Genomic DNA, 18,671 nt, shown 5'->3' with positions numbered 1-18,671 from the left:
ATGTCTAAAGTAAATTTCATACCCAGCTCATAAAATTATGAGGCTTCATGGATACATTATCTTGTCAGCACTGTGATAGGCCTAAATGGAAATCATGTACTGAAAAAGATAATAGCAACAGTCAAGTAATAAGAAAAATAGGTCACATGAAGACAACAGAAGTCAAATGACTATTATTTTATTTACTGGTGAATTTGCAGTTTGAACTCAAGGTCTCACACTTTCCAGGTAGAAGCTCTTACCATGTAAGCCACTATACTAGCCCTTTTTTGTATTCAGTTTTTTTCATGATAGGGTCTTGAAAACTATGTGACTGGGTTGGCTTTGAACCATGATCCTCCTGATTTTTGCCTCCTGGGGTAGCTAGGATTACAGGTGTGGGAATAAACTAGGAATAGAAAGAATGTTCCTCAACATAATAAAGTCTGTATATGACAAACCAAGAGAAACACCATACTAAATGGAGAACAACTGTGATTGTTCCTGTTAAAGTCAGAAATCTTACAGGGCTGTGTAGTTTCTCCACTCCTATTCAATAGGAATTCTAAGCAGAGCAATAAGACAAGAGGAAGAAATACAAAAAAAGATTTAAATAGGGAAGGAAGAATTCAAACTACCCTATTTGCAGATGACATTATTCTATACCTAAGAGACCCTAAAAACTCTACCAAAACAACTGTTCAAATTCATAAACTCAGCATAGTAGCAGGATACAAAATTAACATACAGAAATCAATACTCTTCCTATATATCAACAATGAAAAGTCTGAGAAAGAAATCAGGGAAATAATCCCATTTACAATAGTCTCAAAAATAAGTACCTTGGAATAAATTTAACAAAAGAAACCAAAGACCTTTAAATGAAATGAATAAGCCACTAAACAGAGAAATTATAAAAGATATTAGAAGATGGAAAGACCTTCCATGCTCATGGATTGGTAAAATTAACATTGTGAAAATGGCCATACTACCAAAAGCAATCTACATGTTCAGTGCAATCCTTACCAAAATTCCAATGACATTGTGCACAGATGTAGAAAATTCAGTCTTGAAATACATATGCAAACACAAACAACCTCAAATAGCCAATCCAGAACAGAAAATCCAGACATAAACCCATGCATCTATAGCCAGCTGATCTTCAACAAAGGAGCCCAAAACACATGATGGAGAAAAGACATCATCTTCAACAAATGCTGCTGGCAAAACTGGATATCTACATATAGAAGACTGACACTAGATCCTGTCTTTTATCCTGTACCAAAATCAACTCAAAGTGTATCAAAGACCTTGATATAAGACTTGAAGCGTTGAAACAAATCCAAGAAACAGTAGGAAATACACTGTAACACATAGGTATAGGGTATAATTTCCTAAACAGAACCTAATAGGCTTAACATCTAACAGGATCAATGAACAAATGGGAGCACATCAATGTACAGATATTATGCACATCAAAGAAAACAGTCATCAGACTGAAGAGACAGCCCACAGAATGGGAGAAAGTCTTTGCCAGCTACCCATCTGATAAGGGACTAATATCAAGAATCTACTGGGAATTTAAAAAAAATCAGCCACCAAAGAATCAATACCCAAATGAAGAAATGGGCTCATTAATTAATCAGGGACTTCTCAAAGGAAGTGGTACAAATGTTCAGTAAATACGTGAAGAAGTGTTCAACTTCCCTGGTTGTAAAAGAAATACAAATCAAAATAGTACTTAGATTTCACTCACCCCAGTTCAAGTGGACTTAATCAAGGGTAATAACCATAAGAAATGCTGGCAATGATGTGGTGAAATAGTAATTTATAAGCTGTTGGTTGGAATGCAAGTTAGTATAACCATGGTGAAAAGCCATAAGGAGATTCCTCAAAAAACTAGATGCAGAACTGCCTTATGACCCAGTGATAAGTGCTCCTGTACATCTACCTAAAAGTATGTAAGACAGAATACAGTGAACTGTACACCAATGTTCGTCACACTATTCACAATATTCAAGCTCTGGAAACAACCCAGATGCCATACAACTGATGAGCGGATTATGAAATCCTCCACAATGGAGGATTACTCAGCTGCAAGGAATAATGACATGGGCTTTGAAGGTAAATGGATGCAACTAGAGGAAATCATGCTAAGTGAAGTTAGCAGGCATCAGAAACACATGTTTTCCCTCATATGGGGGAGATAGACCCAAAGATAAACATATATATGTATTCATACATATATATATAAACATATTTATAGTAATATATCTAAAAATGAGCATAATCATATGCACACACAAATGTAGAACATGTTTTTAACAGTGGAATTACTCTATGGAACTCGGAGACAGAGGGAAAGGAAAAGGGAATGATAGAGCATCAGTAATGTCATATACCATAAGACGTACAGGTAGATTATATTGAAAACTGTTGAAAAATGGGGGAAGGGTGGTAAATGGGTAAGGGAGAGCATTTGAAGGGATTGTACAGACCAAAGTAAAGCACACCAACAGAGTGCACACATTGAGACACCCCTTTGAAAGTCAATTTAAATATTAATAATGAAATTTTGAACTGAAAATAGGCAGCAATTGGAGGGGCATGGTATTAGTGGGAAGGGGGGAGGTGAAGGAAGGAGATTAAGGTGGTAGATAGATTTCATATACCTATATGAAATAGAACTAAGAAACCTCTTGCAATTGCTTTAACAGGGGTGGGAAGGACTGTTGAGGTAGAGAGATGATGGGGCAATGTAAGTAATGTACAATGAAAGTCTGATTGGAATTATCACTATGAATCACTCCTATAAACTGAATATATCATAATAAAAATTTATAAAAATGATGAATAGAACATGCCAATCACTGTCTCAATAGATACACAAAGGACAAAACAGCATATGAACCTGTTTTTGTGGTGCATTTTTGTAATCCCAACCGTTAGGAGACTGAGGCAGGAAGATCCAGAGATGGAAATGTTATGTACTCATGTATGAAAATTAAAAAATGAGACCTGTTGAATGTATTTTAAGAATAAGAGTAGGAAAGTATAAGGGAGAATGATGGAGTGGGTGAATTTAAGATACGTTATAAACACTTTTGTAAATGTCACAGTGTGCCCCCAGTACAATAATAGTATAATAATAAAAATAAATAAATAAATAAAAATTAAAAGTAAAGGAATTTTTTCACCATTTTAATCAGTTCTTATCTTTTCACTTGGATGTTTTGTCTTCATAGATGTTCACCTTATGTTCTCTCTAAAAATATTTGCAACCCATCACAAAATTGTACTCATCTCATTTTCAACTTTGTGTCTTTTTGTGGTGTTTATAGTATCTAATATTATTTTTCTATTTTTATTCCACATTGTAAACCTTCAAATATATTTGTGATTATAAATATATAAATGACTTATCAAATATTTTCCTTTTATAGAGTTTAATTTTCTTTTCTGTAAAATGAGAAAGTATTACTATCTGTTGTTCCTAACTTGGTAGCAACAGGAAAATTGATAAAATGGCAAATTTATTTTGTGTCTTCCTAGTCTACTAATGTCAAATGTGTCTTATTATGGTCCAGTGAGCACATGTATGTTGTTTTACATGTCTGTGAGTGCAAACATGTTTATTTCATTTTCTTGTTTCTCTGTGTAAACATATACAAGCATATACATACAAATGTGTATATCAAATGAATAATTGATAGCTAACTATTTGTATTCATAAAATGTCATGCTTTATAAAACCTTACAGAGGTTTACATCTTTCTCTTCCATATCTGTGGTATTTTTGTGTTTGTCTTATTATTTTGTAGTAAGTTCATATCTCATATCTTAAGGTTTCTCATTTCATATTAAAATATTTTAAATTTTTTCTGAGTCATCATTTTAAACCAGAGAGCTTATCTCATTTTATAAATGTCTGCCTTTAATGACTTTCTCCAGAGCCACATACAATTTCTTCATTTAATAAATAATCATACTGTTTTCTGATTAAGGTAATTGGAGTACAGTCCCCTTGAAACAGCTCCTGAGGGCTTCATTAATGGGGGAGCAAGTGAATAAAACTGTCTCAGTGAACAATGTTCATAATCCAACTAAAATGGAGTTTGCTGTTCCACAAGTATAAGAAATTTCACAATTTTGCAGAATATTTCATGACCTAAAATTTGATATAAAATGTTATTTGTATCACTCTTCAACCACTAAATATGTATGATAAAATATTTTAATTTTTGCTATTGGATAGATGACATAGAATGTATTTACCAAACTCTAATTTATGTAAAGTTCTTTCTAAAAATTCAAGATTAGCACATGTTGGATAGCAACAGTGAAAACAGAAAATGTTTTCTGTGTATGCTTTCATATTCTGAATGGAGGAGTACAGACCACTTTGAAATATGAACAATACAGATCTAAAATCAGAGTGACAAAATACATCAGCCCTACTGCACTTTCACAGTGCTTCAATTTTGATAAAATAAGAAAAGCAATCAATAATTCAGTTCAATTTGTTCTGCTAATTATATAATTTTAAAGCAACTCTGCAGTAATATTGACTTCTAATGGTTCCCTCATCAGACATTTTTTTTAAAAAATCATGTTTTGCTTTATTTCACTACAGATGGAGGATGCTAAGGATGTCACGTGTAGACAGTAGCTATGTTCTAAGAGGAGAAAATGCAAAGCAGTAAAAAGCATAGGCAATTTGAGGGATACATGGTATTGAACTTTGCAGTTTACCCTTAGCTTTAAGAGTGGCTACAAAAGGGAACAAAATATTACAAAAGTCCATTTCTGTCAGGAAAGCTGAAAACATGGATAGTACTTCTCTCCTCCTTTGAAAACTTAGTATACCAACATCAAATCCAGATATTTGTTTTTTTCTGCCATCTACCCAACTATATCTATACATATACTATATGGTGAGAGGACAGGAGTATGAGTTGCTTGCTTGTAAAACTTCTTCATTCTTTAAAGAACAATTCATAGAAATAAAGAGCAGGCAGAAAAAATAGTCATAATTAAAATATTTAACCCACAGTTCATTGAATTAGGTTCTGATATAATGTTTTCCTGTGTATCACAGAGCAAATATACTACCTGTAACTGAAGAATAAAATAGCTGGTAGAGCTGTACCTACAAGGCAAGATGTTGGATTTCCAAATACAGAAAAAATAATTAAATTTAGGAAAAATAAAGAATGAAATATATGACTCAAGATTCTGGTCATATACATTTTCTAGAATTTGGTTATAATTTTCATTTTGTGACCAAATGAGTACTAATTAAGTAGAAGTTTGATGAAACACATTAAACTATGTTTTCACCCTAAATTTATAAACCAAATGAGCATATTAAAGTAAATATTTCTGTATCTTTTTTATCTACTTTTGGTGGTACCGGGACTTGAACACAGGGATTTGAATTTGCTAGGCTGATCCTCTGCCAATTGAGCAACTTCACCAGTCTGTGTATTTATTTCTTTAAGCATTTAACTGGTATATCTTGTCATAGGTCACTGGGTGCTGCCTCATTCAAACACATTGTTGTTTTAATGAGAAAAACTCTTTGTAGAGATAGCCTAACATCACAGATGATTTTAAATTACAAAACTGAATGATGTTTCGCGTATTTTCAGATTCTAAGTCATTTGTTTCATATATTGAATCTGAAATATAATTGAACTAATGGCAAGAATTATATTGAACTTGATCATTTTCTTCTGAATGCTAAGCACATTAAACAGTAGATGCATTTCTTTTTTTTTCTTTTTCTTTTATTATTCATATGTGCATACAAGGCTTGGGTCATTTCTCCCCTCTGCCCCCACCCCCTCCCTTACCACCCACTCAGCCCCCTCCCTCTCCCCCCCCAATACCCAGCAGAAACTATTTTACCCTTATTTCTAATTTTGTTGTAGAGAGAGTATAAGCAATAATAGGAAGGAACAAGGGTTTTTGCTGGTTGAGATAAGGATAGCTATACAGGGTGTTGACTCACATTGATTTCCTGTGTGTGGGTGTTACCTTCTAGGTTAATTCTTCTTGAAATAACCTTTTCTCTAGTACATGTTCCCCTTTTCCTATTGGCCTCAGTTGCTTTTAAGGTATCTGCTTTAGTTTCTCTGCATTGAGGGCAACAAATGCTAGCTAACTTTTTAGGTTTCTTACCTATCCTTACCCCTCCCTTGTGTGCTCTTGCTTTTATCATGTGCTCATAGTCCAATCCCCTTGTTGTGTTGCATTTCAATCACATTCAACAAAGTTTATTTTCTTTTAATTTTTATTTCCTTAATGAATATAATACAGGAGAATAACTGATATTGATACTCATCTCATATTTGATTCATTTTTACCATAGAAATTCAAACTATATTTAATTGAAACTCTTTATCCATCTTCCTCTTCTTGTTAAACATAGCTGGGACCCATCAAATTATCTCTTTTTTGAGAGATAAGCCCATCTATAATTTGTAATTCACATGCAAGTTGTTACTTAGGTATTTAACCATTAACTCATTCAGAAAATCTACTATAATATTTCAATTTTATTAACTCTTTAATGCAATATAGTTTTGACTTATTGTTCATGTTCCTTGTCACTCAAATGTATTCTTTGAACTTATTCTTTTTTACTCATTTAACTGTACATGTTGTTTCATGGATTTGTATTTATATAAACTTATTATAAATTTACAAATTGTTTCTTAAAATGGCTTTACTTCATCACCTCATCATCATTTTGTTGTCACAGAATTTTAAGTGTTTATTTTTAGAGTGTATAGGAAAATTTTATATCATTTTACACTTGCCTTTTTCAGATATTCAATGAAGTTAATAATAAGCATTGCCTCCTAGAGATTTCCTTTTTGGTAAATGGAATATATGTATATATATATATATAATTATCCATATTTCTATGGACTTTAGTGTATCATTTCTACAATACATAATTGCATCTATTGTCTCCAAGCCATGGTTTATTTTTTTACTTAATTTTGATTAGTTTAATTTGGCAGTAATTTAAGATTAAAAAATCTTAAAGTTCTCTAGCCTTTGTGATTGAGTTGTGTTTAGGGATCTCTCACGTGATGAATCAGACACACACTCTTCATTTATATTATTATGTATAGGCAATTAAATACATCATTATCCATAATTACTTCGACATTTGAAGGATGAAACCATATGAATAGCAGAGAAGAAAACCATCCCCAAAATAGGCAATAGACCAGGAACCAGTGACTCACACATGTAATCCTAGCTACTCAGGAATATAGAGGTTTGAAACCAGCCCTGCAGACCCTCTCAAAAAGAAATACAAAAAAAGAGCTAGTGTAGTGGATCAAGGTGTAGGCTCTGAGTTCAAATCCCAGAATGCCAGCACTGAAAAAAAGAGAGAAGAAACAAACACAAGATATAGAGGTAGCAATATATTGTGAAAAGAAGTTTTCTATATTTGTATTCATGGAGTGTTATTGAAACTTTTAAATCTAATTTTAGGAAAATAAATTTTATAATATGTTTGGACTTCCAAAATTATTTTCTTGTTGAAAATATTGATAATGACATCCCTTTGGAAAGAGAATGACTTTTCACAAAGTGATAATTTAAGTATTTATTAAAAGTGAACTAAAGAAGGAAGAAAATGCAGAAGAAACAAAGGGGAAGAACAGCACCTTATTTGAGAGTAATTTTTGTGTTTCTCTGCCTTTACTCTTTCTAAACATTAATGGATATATTTAATATTGATAATTCTTCAACAAAATTCTTTCCACCTTCCCCAGAAGACTGTTGGAGTGTGACTTCCTTCTCTTTCTGTTCTGACACTGTTGCTAATCCAAATGCTGGTCCTCTCATTGAAGGAATTAATGCTGGTCTTTTATAAGGAGATTGGTGAATGCTGATGAATTGAAGTAGTGTACAAATTATCCTTGGCAGCATGTCATGTGCCCTCAAGACCAATGCACATTTCCTATGATTTGTGGAACACAAAAGATTAATTAATTATGTGAATGCAATAACTCTATCCTCTAGGTAGTGCTGTAGTTGAGCCCAACAGTAGAAACTGAACTTACACATAGGTTATCATTTGATATCTTCTCTGCTTAAACGTAAAGCTAATGAGCAAAGATTTCCTTTATTACATCTTGCTTCTCTTCCCACTTTATTACTTTTAAAGTTTAATTGTGTATCTAGTTATGAAGATTTTGTTATTTTAACTTTACTTTGTGTTAGTTATGAAACATTTGTGACTTAATGTAGTTACTTAGTTGTTATTTCATGCCTCTGTGAACAATACACAAATATAAAAACTCTAAAGAAAAATCTCATATATTCTAATTTTTAAGAATAATTATGATTCACACCAGAGATTTAAGGAAGTGAAAAATGTTGAAAAACCAGCAAGAATTTATATTTTAAGAAGGATTGAAAATGACCAACTATTTAGCTGAAAAAAGGTAGTGGAGTGCCAAGAATTTAAGAAAAAGATACTGAGGAAAGATGCTGTCACATAATTATCATGGACATTCTTCTCCCTTAAATAATTATTAATTGTACAAATAAAATCCCAATTAGACCTAATGAATATACACATAGTTTTAGAATTTTTCTTGTAAAATATTGTAATACAGAAAGCTATTGCTTTCTATACTAATTCAGCATAGTTTATATGAAATATTGTTTCAAACAGTCAATTTATTAACATATGCTGCTCTTCAATATTTATTCTTATTTTGTAAAATAGGTATTACTCTTGTTCTGTAGGAGAGAAAATTGTAGCAAATCATTTTTCAACATTGCTGAATTATCTGGAATTCTGACATTTCCATCCTGTGATCTGTCCGCTGACATATTATCTCATATATCTGAATTTCCCAAGGAATTTATTACCTATTCACTCTATGTTTTAATATAATTTACTTTGAAAGTAAATAGAATACAGAGATAAATGAACTCATGGACCTGAGGGATTAAATAATGGCCTGAGTTCAACCAGTAAATGAACATCCATATCTTCCATTCGATCCCTCATGAGAGACATCAGTCCTGGGCCAACCATATTGTCATTGTCTTCTAATCCACAGCTTGGATATTTTACATTTCTAAGAGATAAATAAAATACATTACTCATTATTTTCATCGCTATATGCAGATTAAATTTCTGAATATCTTCATGTCTATCCTAGCAATTTCAACATGATGAATATCACTGCAGTTAGCATATTCGTGCTCAAGGGCTTCACAGATAATACTAAACTCTAGGTTATTCTATTCTCATCCTTTTTCTAGCAACTTTTGCTGTCATGGGAAATTTAGTATTGATTTTATCAGTCATTGGGGACTCCAGGATCCACACCTCTATGTACTATTTCTCAAGTGTTTTTATCATTCTTGGATGCTTGTTTTTCTGCAGCTATTACCCCCAAAATTCTAATAGATTTTATGTCAAAGAAGGAAGTCATTTCATTCCTTAGATGTGCAGTGCAGATATTTCTTGCTGTGGCTTTTGGGACCACAGAGTGCTTTCTATTGGCTTCAATGGCTTATGACCGCTATGTAGCTATCTACAACCCTCTTCTCTATTCAGTGAGCATGTCACCCAGAATATATAAGACACTCATCATTGCTTCCTACATTAGTAGGACTCTGAATGCCACTATACGCACAGTGGCCACTTCTAACCTCTCTGTGGATCTGATGAAATCACACATTTCTTTTGTGATATTCCTCCTCTACTTGCTATTTCCTGTTCTGACACTCATGTAAATCAGATTCAACTACTCATCTTCATGAGGTCCGTTGAGATTGTCACTATCCTAATTGTCTTCATCTCTTACGGCTTCATCCTTTTAGCCATTGTGAGGATCCATTCATCTGAAGGAAAACAAAAAGCTTTCTCTACATGTGGCTCTCACTTAACAGGAGTGTCAGTTTATCATGTGACAGTCCATTTCACGTATTTGAGACCAAGCACGAGCTATGCTTTGGAGCATGACATGATAGTGTCTACATTTAACACCATTGTGATTCCCATGCTGAATCCCATTGTCTACAGCTTGAGAAACAAAGAAGTAAAAGAGGCAAAGAAAAAATTATTTAGGAACAGTGGCAAATGGATAAAATGAAAGTTTCACATTAAACATTAAGCTGAATAATTACTACTGACCTTTCAGTGTCTCTTTATCACTCCATCTGAGGAAAGCATCTTGTTTTGGTTCCGTTGTGTTATATGATCCTGGTACTGAGGATTGAACTGATGGCCTCCTACTTACTAATAAAAAACTCTACCATTTGAGCCACACCTCCAGTCTCTTTCATTTTTTATATTTTGGTATTGAGATAGGGTCTTCTAACTTTTTTCAGACTGGTCTCAAGCTTGTGACCATCCTACATTTACATAAGAAATAGGTGGGATTACAGATGGACATGAGGATACTTGGCTGCTTTTCTATGGTTATTTAAACATTTCAAATTAATGTCATAGTTGGCTCTCCACCTAGATAGTTTTAATGTAGAAAGGCATATCTTCTATTTTTAGTGTACATTTTTTTATTGCCCCTCATTTTCAATTTACAATGTAGTTTGTCTATTTCACTATGGGGTAAATTTTTTTCTTCTTTTATATATATCTACCATAGTGTTCAGAGTTAATTTCCCTCCAATATAGTAATCATAAACAATGACTGAGAGAAATTCTGTATCCTTAAAAATTTTCTGCATAATGCCCTAGAAAAATCTGAATTTCTTCCTCCATTGTGCTATCATTACACTTTCCATTGTAAAAATGAATTAAAATTCCCTTGAGGAATAACTGTAACATACTCTACTCCATCATTCTGGCACTCATGGAGAAATGTTTATGGCATAGTATATTCCTGACACTTATTTGTTGAATAAATGGAGTTAATTATTTCCTAGAATTTTTTAACATATCATACTCTTGCATATGTGGGAATGAATAAATTAAAATTTATGTTTCCTACTACAAATTTAAAAAGAGTAACCTTTTTGGAGAAGAGTGGAGCATATAAATATTAGAGATATGGGAAAATTTTCCTTGTGCAAAATCCTATGAATTTCTAGTAAGATGATCTTTGTCTTCTCAAGCTCTAGTAATGTGAGGCTTTAGAAAGTGCAAATGGTCATGTTATGAGAAAACTGATAGTTGTGGACAGCACTCATAAAAATAAAAATTAGACCATTCTACAATTCCTCAGATTAATATGTAATTGAAAGCCACAGCTTTGTTCCTAGTTTATTACTCATGGTTATTTATCTAAAATAAAGAAATCATTCCTTACTTTGCCTTTTGTAAATTAACAAACAGAAAACATGCTCTGAATAAATAAGTGAATAATGTGAAAATCAGTATACTAAATATTGCTATTTCTGGGTGCCAGTGGTTCACTCCTTTAATCTGCAAAAAGCAGAGATCAGGAGGATTGAGGTTCCAAGCCAGCATTGTCAAATAGTTCCCAGGACACTATCTTGAGAAAACACATCACAAAAAAGGGCTGGTGGAGTAGATCAAGGTGTAGGCCCTGAGTTTAAGCCCCAGTAACTAAAAAAACATTGCGATAAATATCTAATAGACTACTATAAAATCATTCATACTGAAGTTATGCTTTTGGTCTAAGAGGGAGAAAATTTTACCATGGAAAGCACAATCTTCTTGCATATTTAGCAGAGGAAATCAATAACATAGCAGTTATCCATAAACTGCTCTGGAACCATACCCAGGCTACTTCTCTAACACCCATCACAGTCTGGATCACAAGACTTCATTATGGCTATTGTAGACTTCTGGTCAGAACAAGGACAGGTAGGGTAGAACCTAGTACTTTGTTGGTCCTTCTGAAAATGGTAACCAGTTTAACATCACACACAGAGTCTTTAGTTTCTCCCCTGAAGGAAGCTCAGAGTTTTTTCCCACCAAAGTACGTTTAATCATTATTTCTTGGAAGGTCTCTAAAGTTAACTTTCCATTTGACATTTGGATTAACTCCCAGTACTACTTGCTGTTCAAATGAATGCAGATTCTGTGTGAGACAGCAAAATACTTATGATCATCTTATAGGAGAAACTGTTTTATTTTAAGATTTATGAGAAACAAAAATTTGTTAAGAACTATCTCCAGAAGTATGGGTGAAAATACAGAAAAAAGCAGAGCAGGCAGAAGTGTCCCAGGAAAAACAACATGTGACACCTCTCTCACAGGGGATTCAAAGAGCTTCTTGTCACCAGGCAGCTTTGGGCATCTTTTAGTTCAACTTTTGTCTATGCAGAATTCTTTGGAAGGCCAACCTGTTTCCAGATCCCTTTATGACTAGAATCCTGTGTGGTGAACTTCCTTCTGGCTCCCTCCTGAAGATGTTTGAATCCATACTTGGCCCATCTCCCACATCATGAAAGTCATAAAGCCACAGGTTCTCTCACTCTCCACTTAAAATTCAGGAAGACATGAAAAGGAATCTTAGTGACTAGGACCTATACATGACATTATTCTTGATTATGATCCCCCTGCTGCAAAGTGTGAATTTTGGAGAATTCTAAGTCTGAAACATTTTTCCTTTGCCCAAAAATTCCCTCCAACTTTCCTCTTTCTTTTTGCTACCACCAGACTCTTGTAACCATCATTCTACTCTCTTCAGATATTTAAATTTCTTCATATTCTACACAAGTAGAATCAAGTGAGGTTTGTCTTTTTGAGGTAATAAGTATGTTAAATAACATGATTGTGTAAATGTACATTTAAACATCATATTGCACCCCATGAATGAATGCGATTATAATTTGTCAATTGAAAATGACACTAATAAAGGTATAAAAAGGAAGCAGAAGCACACTTGGACTGCCCTACGTACTTGGTTTTGTGATTGTTTCTGTTGTTTGCTCCTTTCATTGGAGCTTTATTTCCAAATCCTTGGTGTGTCTTTTGAGCCAGAAAGCAGCAAGTTAAGTTTTAAAATACAGGTGGCAATCCACCTAGTCACTCTCTTCTAGCCCTGGTTCTTAAGGAAGGTAAATTCTGTGGTCACACAATGGGGTTTCCTACTGTGGAGAGAGTTTCCTTTTGATGACATACCATGAGAGGCCTTGCTGCTCTCTGTATCATGTCATGCATAGAGGCTGTGATCCCACCAACGTGTTGCCCAATAAGAAAGGAATTTTTTGACTTCATACCCTGGGATGATGCTTGTCTTCTCACCTTCCACTGCTGCTTATGTAGGAGGACCAGGAGGGAACAACAGGACCACATTGTGTGTGTTGGATGGTAAATACATCAAGGAATCAAAGTCAGCATATATTGATACATTTTATCCACGTTATTTCCATACTATTTACTATAGCTAAGTTATGGAATCACCCTAGATTCCCATATGGAGGTGAGTGGATAAAATGTGCCTTATGTCCATAATGGATAATTATGAACAATAGAATCATGTTGTTTGCAGGAAATGGGTGGTCCTTGATATTGTCAGGTTAACAAAATAGGATAGACTCAGAAAAATAAATATTGCATGATTTCTTTCATATGAAATATCAAGAAGGATTTTAAATTGGAAGGGGGGGATTATTTGGGAAAATTAAGACAACAGTGAGAGATGAGTTGAATATGATCAATGTAGATTATTTATATGTATGAAAATGTATAAATGAAACATTATTTCTTAAAACTAATACATGCTATTCAATATGAGTGAAATCAATTTCAAACAATTAAACTTTTCATTCTCTAGTTGGCCAAAGTTAGAAGAAAATATAAGATAATAATAAAAATAATTCATCAAATAAGAAAGTAGGGAAAACAAATGAAAGCAGAGAGAAAGAGACATGAAAGATATAAAACCATCATGGTTTACAATGTGGTGATCTAGGAATTAAACTACACTTTCGTTTAAATTGAAGAACATTTAAAAAGGTTAGATCAAAAAGAATTAACCTAGAAGGTAACACCCACGCACAGGAAATCAATGTGAGTCAATGCCCTGTATAGCTATCCTTATCTCAACCAGCAAAAACCCTTGTTCCTTCCTATTATTGCTTATACTCTCTCTACAACAAAATTAGAAATAAGGGCAAAATAGTTTCTGCTGGGTATTGGGGGGGGGGAGAGGGAGGGGGCGGAGTGGGTGGTAAGGGAGGGGGTGGGGGCAGGGGGGAGAAATGAACCAAGCCTTGTATGCACATATGAATAATAAAAGAAAAATGAAAAAAAAAATGTCTTATCACTCTTTGACTTTTGCTATGATACAGTGCTGATATGAGAATTGTCTTGTATATTTAATGAATATTCAATGAATATTTAATGAAAATTTAATATTTAATTTATATTTAATGAATATATTTAATGAATATTTAATGAATATTGATTTAAATGTGAGGAAAACTGAACAAGAAAAGCTTGTTCAAGGAGATTTGCCAAACATTGCCTCATAACCAAGATAATCACACAGAACTGCAAATTTGTCCTAAACCTCAAGGTTACATTTTGTTCCATAGTTTGATGTTGAATTTAAAAGCTGTAGATTAAACTGCCTCACCAACAAATAAAATTGTGAGAAAAAATACTTTTCTTCCAAAAGCTCACCAATAAAACAATTCACAAAAAGTAGTTTCTTTATTCTCCTAAACAAATTATCTCCCAAAATTCTTGGGTGTGAGCAGACATATCTGTAGAAAAATATCTTATGATCACTTAATGCAAAACTTTCAAGAAACTTTTCATGATTCTTACTATGTACCTGTTCAGATTTTCCTTTTGCTTCCTCATTTTGGGAGACTAATACTAGATAAAACTAGAGTAATTTAACTTTATTATTATATATAAAATTATTTAAATCTTTTAAAGATATTTTTAACCTAGTAATATTCACAGGAAGTGAGATTTTAGTCACTAAATTAATTACAAAATGATTACCAGTCTCAGGGTTCATTTTGTCATTTTTCTGTCATTTTATTTAATAAAAAATCAAATATAATAAGATAACAAACCACATTGTACAAATATTGTATGCAATGAAACATGTAACTCTACCAAACCAGAAAAATGAATCTGTCGTTTCCTGTGATGCCCCAAAAGATGAATTTATCAGTTAGTGAACTCTCAGTTTACATACTGAATGATGGGACACCAGCCAACACCACAAAAGTGAAATTGTGATACCTACAAGATGTTAACAGAACAGAGGTTATGGTATATTCTAAAAATTAAACCCTCAATATGAACATGACATATTGAATATACAGTATAATAATAAGTATGGTATCTTCATGTATATGTCCAAACAAGTGTATGTGCACAAAGTGAAATGATTAAGAGAAACTGCTATCATGTTAATAAGTTGTAATTGCTTTCATTCAGTTTTTGGAAGTCTGTCATTTTTTAATGACATTTTATTCATGATGGAATCAAACTTTTGAATATAATATTTTTCATGTGATAAATTTTAAATTCCATTCTTTATAATGTCAATCATAAAGCAATTATTTCCCTGAAAATTTCTTCTCCAAACTAGTTTAAAATTGCTTGGTGTGCTGAGTATACTACATCAACATTATACTTGACAAATTTATAAATTCTTAGGTGTAAGGTTTCAAAATAAATTTGTTAAAAATTTTGCCATCAAAAACAGATGTTTAAGTGATCATATCCTTCACTGTGGAAGTTCTATGTGAAAAGGAAAATCCTTTTCTCATTTTGTTCTTGAACTTTGTCCTTGAAAATATGTCAAGTAACTTTCATTAGAAATTGGTCCCTGAGATGGATGAACTGTTGCAGGATTCTCATGGCTATTAAATGGGGCACCCTGAACTTTCCCAGCTGAGAAGCAAGGCACACACTGCTCTGATTTTCTCACAGTAGCTCCTCGGGCTTCTTTTGAGACATAACTTCCACTAAACTTTCCCTTTGGTCAACCTTAACAAAATTTAGAGAGTGATTTAATTTATCACAGGATAAAAAAAATGAATGTGCAAAAAAGTAAAATAGACTATTTAAAGGAATTCAAAAGATACAGTACAGAATTTTTCAAATACTTAAATGGATTTCATATTCTATTTGGGAGAACAATTGGGTATTGATTAATTTTTTTGGTATGTGATATGCAAGAATAACTTTGTTTTTTCACCATCTTTGGCTCACAGTAAGTATTCTTATTAAAATTGTAAAATGAAAAGACTTTAGGTAAGGTAAAATAAAACAGCAGCTTTTTTGAATAATGCTACAAGTATCATTTGGATCTTGCCCAAAATTATCAGTATTTGTACAATCAGAAATATAGAGCTGATGGAATCAGAGACTACAAGCAATGCTCATGCCTTGGATACTATGGAAAACATTGATTTTTGTTGGTTAAGAAATGAAAATATCATGCATTACAAAATTAACACTCATATGTGGTCTATATTCATAATACACCCTACTAAAGTACCTTGTATGTCAAATTTATTTGTAATTAGAGTTAACTTATATTGCAAATATTAAAACAATACATGGGTACATCAAAATTGCTTTCTATCATTGTTCATTATGTCTCTAGCATTTTGCCCAGGTTTACGAAAGTAGTCATCAGCTGGCATACATTATTGTGATCATGCTGTTCAGAATCAAAGCAGAAAACCCCGCAGACAGCAAGTATTCACACTGACCTCAAATCATTTGAAATTTCTTTATGCTTTACCATATCTAGAATATGTGAACAATAGTAGTACTGTGGTATTACACTTCATGTAAATTAAACACGTTAATGGAGGAATGTATTCGGAACACAATCAAGTCTATTCTAATTATGAAGCATACAATGTTTTGCCAAGTGATATTTATTTATTTACTGATTGATGGATTGATTTTTGTGATGGGTGGGAATCCACTGCACTCTTAATAAAAGTTCTGACAATTTACCAAATATATAATAATTAAAGGTCACTTTATGCCTATATCTATATTTTGCAATTGGTTTATGTGTCAAATAATTAAATTATATTACAAATTTTTGTAAAAGTGAATTAATTATAAAAATTAATACAAGACCATTTATATAAACAAAAAGACTTTTAAAAGTCATTGAGCTGAGTTTTGACTTTGATTCCTGAACAGTTTAGAGGAGCACACTATGAGTATGTGGAACAACACACATGTGCCTGACTTCATCCTGATGGGACTGACAGACTCTGAAGAGATCCAGTTGGTGCTCTCTGTGCTCTTTCTCCTGATATACCTGGTCACTGTGCTGGGGAATATAGGGATGATACTGATCATTCAACTGGATGTACAGCTTCATATTCTGATGTATTTTTTTCCCACTCACCTGTCATTTCTTGACCTCTGTTATCCAAATGTCATCTCGCTTAAAACCTTAAGTAACTTAGCGACTTCCAACAAGAATACTTTATTCATGGGCTGCTTCACACAAATGTTCTTTTTTGTACTCTTTAGTGCTACTGAATGTTTTCTTCTCCCCTAAATGGCCTATAATTGCTACATAGCCATCTCCAATCCTCTACACTAGCTAATGTCCACAAGGCTGTGCAATACCCTCCTCACTGGGTCCTATAGGATTACTTTTCCTTTGTCAATGTGATTTTCATGAGTAGATTACATTTTTGCAACTTTCATATAATCCATCACAATTTCTGTGACACATCCCCAATTTTAGTCCTGTCCTGTGAGGACACACTTGATGTTGAAATGATGATAATCCTTTTTGCTGGTTCCACCTTAACCATGTCCCTTCTCATAATATGTGCTTCCTATGTGTCAGTTCTGTGTACTGTCCTGAAATTAGTTCCACCTCAGAAAAGCAAAAAGCCTTGTCCCTCCCATCTCCTGTGAGTCACCATCTTTTATGGCACTGTGATGTTTACTTATTTAAAACCGAAGAAGTCCTACTCCTTGGGAAAGGATCAAGTGGCTTCTGTTTGTCACACCATTGTGATCCCCATGCTGAATCCTCTTATTGATAGTCTTAGAAAGAAAGAAGTGAAAAAATGCTTTGATTAGAGTCATGCAGAAGAGAGGGGGCTCCAGGTAGTTAAAATATCAGTGATGCTAAACATTTAAGCCCATCTTTGTTTCATATTGGGTATGTCCTTGATCTCTCTCTAAAAAGAAATTAATCCTTTGGTTATATTTGTCTGGAGCTGTCAATTCAGATGAAAACATAGTCTTAGACATATACAAGGTTATGATTTTAGAACTCCAGATGGCAAATGGAAGTCCTGAAATATCTCTTAAATGTTTGTTGTCAATATATATTTTAAGTGTAACAAACTAATGTGCAAAATGTGATGTGGCATGCATACTGTAATTTTTAGAGAATGTTGTTAATGACAAGAGGTATTGTTGCAAAATTTGTACAATTTTCAAATCACTCTGTGAATTTAATTCACACTTAAAAACAGATAAAATGGGAAACCATTAGCTATTCCCAAAATTGTTTTTAGAGTAAAATATTGAAGTTATATGAGGTTAAAGGAAAGTGGTATATTCTAAGTTTCAGGTAAATTGGAAAATAATGACATTTATTAAAGAAGAGAAACAATGTGGCAATTGGAGACAATTTTATATATGTTCTTATAAGTGAGTAATTGTGACTGTATATCTATATATAACATATACAAACAAAGTTTCTGTCATTTCCTACGTACTGTTCTGCAACTTTCTGCATTCACTT

The 18,671-nt window shown here is 33.2% G+C and overlaps 1 pseudogene; it reads left to right on the top strand.

Annotated features, from left to right (window-relative positions):
• The first annotated feature begins 17,111 nt into the window (after positions 1-17,111).
• LOC109678807 (olfactory receptor 8H1-like) lies at positions 17,112-18,029 on the top strand (annotated as a pseudogene).
• Positions 18,030-18,671: the final 642 nt, after the last annotated feature.

This window comes from Castor canadensis, chromosome 1 (genome assembly GCF_047511655.1).
Source record: "Castor canadensis chromosome 1, mCasCan1.hap1v2, whole genome shotgun sequence".
Classification (NCBI taxonomy): Eukaryota; Metazoa; Chordata; class Mammalia; order Rodentia; family Castoridae; genus Castor; species Castor canadensis.
Note: the sequence above shows the minus strand (reverse complement) of the source record. Positions and strands in the feature narration are given on the sequence as shown.